The 5,164-nt window shown below is 39.3% G+C and overlaps 1 long non-coding RNA gene across 1 annotated transcript; it reads left to right on the top strand.

Annotated features, from left to right (window-relative positions):
• Positions 1-267: 267 nt before the first annotated feature.
• Positions 268-1,291, top strand: LOC109866056 (uncharacterized). Its single transcript, XR_004204513.1, has 3 exons — positions 268-292; positions 1,042-1,106; positions 1,201-1,291. It is a non-coding gene; the product is annotated as an uncharacterized LOC109866056 (long non-coding RNA).
• The last annotated feature ends 3,873 nt before the right edge of the window (positions 1,292-5,164 follow it).

The raw sequence follows: 5,164 nt of genomic DNA, 5'->3' as shown, positions 1-5,164 counted from the left end.
GACATCTTCTCCATCCTTGAAGAGGAGTGCATGTTCCCCAAGTCTTCAGACACTACCTTCAAGAACAAGCTTTATGACCAGCATCTTGGCAAAAACCAGGCGTTTGAGAAGCCCAAGCCTGCCAAAGGCAAGGCAGAGGCCCACTTCTCCCTGGTGCACTATGCCGGCACTGTGGACTACAACATTACTGGCTGGCTGGACAAGATCAAGGACCCCCTGAATGATTCTGTTCTTCAACTGAAAGTCCTCAGTGAACTGTTGTCTGCATTGTATGTTGCTGCCCCACCTGAGGGTAAGACTAGCATCACATCAACAGATTTAATTCAGTTCTAGTCACAACTCAGACGCACATTTCTTTAAAGGGGCAATCCCCAGTTGCTACATCAATTTTTGGACTTATCTGCCCATTGGGAAACCCTGTGCTAAATTAATACAATGTTAAATGAATATAAACAAACACTATATAGCCTAAAAATATGGTTAAAACTATAATTGTTATTTAATGGATGGTCACTGCTTGCATCCGTAGCTCCGTCTTTGAATTTGAGGTTGGTTACATTTCTTCAGCTTTTTACCGAAACCGGGGAGCTGCTTTGTTATTATTTCAAGTGCTGATGATTTAAAGTCTTGGAATGTTTCTCAGGGTTATTCACTGGGTTAATATTGGCAGCATTTGCATTCAATGTCTATTGCAGTTAAAAACGTGTTATATAGGTTGGAATAATAATGTGACAATGCCCTTTTAGTGTAAAAACATTTTAAAAAGGGCCTGATTTGGTGGGATGGAGTTTGTGGCGTGCCTGATGACATCACCAGGCAGTACATGAGTTAATAGACCAATAAGAAAGATCTTTCCAATTTCTCTGCCAATCCATGTTAATTGAAAACAATTACAGTAAGGTACACAATTGTTACCCAGAAATGATTTTTTTTTTCAGAAAAGATTTTGAGATTTAAAAAAAAAACTGCTGCATTGGACCTTTAAGATAAATGTGAAATTAACCCGAGATTGTCTTGTTTATAAGGATCTATTTTTAACAGATACAAGCAAGAAAGGAGGCAAGAAGAAGGGTGGTTCCATGCAGACTGTGTCCTCGCAGTTCAGGGTGATCTTTTGAAATGTGTTTATTCAGTCCTTCAAAAGGTGCATTGATTATCCCAAATTATTTATTTAAAAATTGGTTTGTAATCCTCTTACAGGAGAACTTGGGCAAACTGATGACCAACTTGAGGAGCACTCATCCTCACTTTGTGCGCTGCCTGATCCCCAATGAGTCAAAGACTCCAGGTACAAGAAATATTGAGTTAAATATTATACACTATGGGTCAAAAGTTTTAAAACACATACTCATTCAAGGGTTTTTGTTTATTTTTTAAAACAATTTTTTACATTGTAGAATAATAGTGAAGACATCAAAACTATGAAATAGGACATATGGAATAATGTAGTAACCAAAAAAAGTGTTAACTTATTCAGGGTCAGTGTCCCAATTTACAGCAGCTATTAGAGTGAAAGTATACCATGCTATTGTTTGAGGAGAGTGCCACAGGAGAGAGGACAGTGAACTTAAAAATGTATGAATAAAACAATTTGGGCAGTCTTGATATCCCATTTTGAATCTCTGGTCTCTGGTCTCTGGTTTAAGGTGAGCCGAATGTGTCAGGGCATTCAAATAGGTTCACTCACCAATAAGGATATTAACTTTATTAAAAGAACTTAACTGATAAGGGAGCTGGTCACAATGCCCACACAAAAATGGATAGAGAAAGCCCACTGAGTGAGCCTCTGGGTTATATATCATCTCAGGATAGGTCCAACCTCAGAGATGACATGGTTCCAAACACCATCCCCACACAGCCAGCACTTGGCCTCCAGTACAAAGAACTTGTTTGTTCAGTACTAAGAACACCTTTCATTACTTAGTCTCCACCTTGCTAAAAGGAGGGGGTGACTGACGCACAGACACTGTGGAGACAACTGATTGGTTCCCCGTTACTCATATATTCACTTATCGAAACAATGTTTCCGCCTGACCTCCTTTGCCCTATTCTCTTTCTGATATTCTACATAGCAACAGGGACATGTGGTAGACAAGCCTGACTTCTCCCCTCTCTGGACCCCAGGTGACTGAGAGAGGACGTGCATCTGCCAACACCAGAGTCTGAAGGGATACATTCAAATAAGAGTTCAATCATATACGCATATTATGCAGATTATCTATGTTACTTAGCGAATTCTGATTCTCCTACCACATATGTGTTACAGTGGTATGGCTGCAGTTCTGTATCAGTTTACATTAAATCATCTACCGCTGCCCAATACCTTTCAACTTATGAACACACTATCCCATGGTCTGTAGTGATTTCCCCTCTGTTGATCCAACCCTTTATATCTGTTACCATCTGACTGTGGTTCCATTGACCATGTTTACCTGTGGCTCAGGTGTTCTTCAAAGCCGGTCTGCTGGGGGTCCTGGAGGAGATGAGAGAAGAGAAGCTGGCCTCTCTGGTCGACATGGTCCAGGCTCTCAGCCATGGGTTCCTCATGGGGAGAGAGTTCACCAAGATGATGGAGAGGAGGTGAGGAATAGTAGACATCTTGTCAAAGCTTCCTATGAACCACCTGTATGTAAGGAATTATTATTATTATTTATTTATTTCACCTTTATTTAACCAGCAAGTTCAAATCAAATCAAATTTTATTTGTCACATACACATGGTTAGCAGATATTACAGTTTTTCTCAATTGCTAAAACACAATTTCTGAAACCTTGCTCCATTTTCTGAAAACATTAAATACAAAACCTCATTTTCAAGCACTATTTACATAACCTCTGACTCCTCTTGCAAAATGAAACATTCGCCTCAAAACAGTTTTACCTGTGTTCAAAATCAAACACTGCTCTCAAATCATAAACAAAGTGATCAAAATTATATACACTCTCAAGCAGTCAGTAAACAATACACTGAAAAATAGAAAACACATTGTTCAAAACATACAATCCTCAGGGAGAAGTACAGTCAGTGAACAATACACCGAAAAATAGAAAACACATTGTTCAAAACATACAATCCTCAGGGAGAAGTACAGTCAGTGAACAATACACCGAAAAATAGAAAACACATTGTTCAAAACATTACAATCCTCAGGGAGAAGTACATTTTTAATCTAAAAAAATATTCATATTTTTCCGTCATTGTTTTTTGATGAACGAAAACATGTTCTATCATAGTAGCTCAAAATTGATCAGAAATTACTACTCTGCTTTGCTCTTTGTAATTTTGTTTTTTGTTCTTCCTCCTCCTTGTACCCCTATTTTTACAGTACTGTACCCTGCATCTCACAAACGTGTCCTTTGTCTCTGTGATACTGTAATTCTTGTTCTTTGTTGATATGAACCTGCAACCAGTCAAAATCTATTGAGCAGTCAGTACTGTTAATAAATGGAAAGCACAATGCTCAGGACCATACAATTTGTCCACAGCCTACAATGCACTGTACTACAGTATCCATTCTCAGACTTTCTCCTTCCCACCTTCAACAACCTGTTTGCTCTCTGAACTGGCTTATATTGGTTGTGTCGCATCATATGAAACAGGTTAAATCCATGTTGAGTGGTTGTGTTCAATCAATGACATGTGTTCTCTATTTGTATTTGATTGTTGCCACTTGTGTTTACCAGTATGGATGACATGTGCATTACAGTGCAGAATGTGTTTACCAGTATGGAGGACATGTGCATTAGAGTGCAGAATGTGTTTACCAGTATGGATGACATGTGCATTAGAGTGCAGAATGTGTTTACCAGTATGGATGACATGTGCATTAGAGTGCAGAATGTGTTTACCAGTATGGATGACATGTGCATTAGAGTGCAGAATGTGTTTTGAGAATGAGAATGTGTTTAGAGTTTTGCTGAAAAGTCTAAGTGAGATCTGCAAATTGTGTTTTACCATCTGAAATGGTTTAAGGTATTGACAACAGACTGCGTAATTAGCTAAATGAGTCCAGGCAACTGAGAACTTTGTTCAGCCAATGGGTTTTAGTGTTTTAGCATTTGAGAAAAACTGGAATGTGAGTGTAGCAAAATGCTTGTGCTTCTAGTTCCGACAATGCAGTAATAACCAACGAGTAATCTAACCTAACAATTCCACAACTACTACCTTATACACACAAGTGTAAAGGGATAAAGAATATGTACATAAAGATATATGAATGAGTGATGGTACAGAACGGCATAGGCAAGATGCAGTAGATGGTATCGAGTACAGTATATACATATGAGATGAGTGATGTAGGGTATGTAAACAAAGTGGCATAGTTTAATGTGGCTAGTGATGCATGTATTACATAAAGATGCAGTAGATGATATAGAGTACAGTATATACATATACATATGAGAGAACAACACAGAGTTACACATGGAGTAAACAATCATACATTCAATAATAGAAAAACAAATCTATATACAATGTTTGCAAATGAGATAAGACAAGGGAGGTAAGGCAATAAATAGACCATGGTGGCAAAATAATTACAATATAGCAATTAAACACTGGAATGGTAGATGTGCAGTAGATGAATTTGCTAAGTAGAAATACTAGGGTGCAAAGGAGCAAGATAAATAAATAAATACAGTAGGGGATGAGGTAGTTGGTTGGGCTATTTACAGATGGATGCAGTGATCTTTGAGCTGCTCTGACAGCTGGTGCTTAAAGCTAGTGAGGGAGGTAAGTGTCTCCAGTTTCAGTGATTTTTGCAGTTTGTTCCAGTCATTGGCAGCAGAAAACTGTAAGGAAAGGCGGCCAAAGGAGGAAATGGCTATGGGGTGACCAGTGAGATATACCTGCTGGACCACGTGCTACGGGTGGATGCTGCTATGGTGACCAGCGAGCTGAGATAAGGCGGGGCTTTACCTAGCAGGGACTTGTAGGTGACCTGGAGCCAGTGGGTTTGGCGACGAGTATGAAGCGAGGGCTAGCCAACGAGAGCGTACAGGTCACAGTGGTGGGTAGTATATGGGGCTTTGGTGACTACACGGATGGCACTATGATAGACTGTATCCAATTTGTTGAGTAGAGTGTTGGAGGCTATTTTGTAAATGACATCGCCAATGTCAAGGATCGGTAGGATGGTCAGTTTTACGAGGGTATGTTTGGCAGC

This window comes from Oncorhynchus kisutch, linkage group LG20 (assembly GCF_002021735.2).
Source record: "Oncorhynchus kisutch isolate 150728-3 linkage group LG20, Okis_V2, whole genome shotgun sequence".
Classification (NCBI taxonomy): domain Eukaryota; kingdom Metazoa; phylum Chordata; class Actinopteri; order Salmoniformes; family Salmonidae; genus Oncorhynchus; species Oncorhynchus kisutch.
This window is presented reverse-complemented; position numbering and strand designations above follow the sequence as displayed.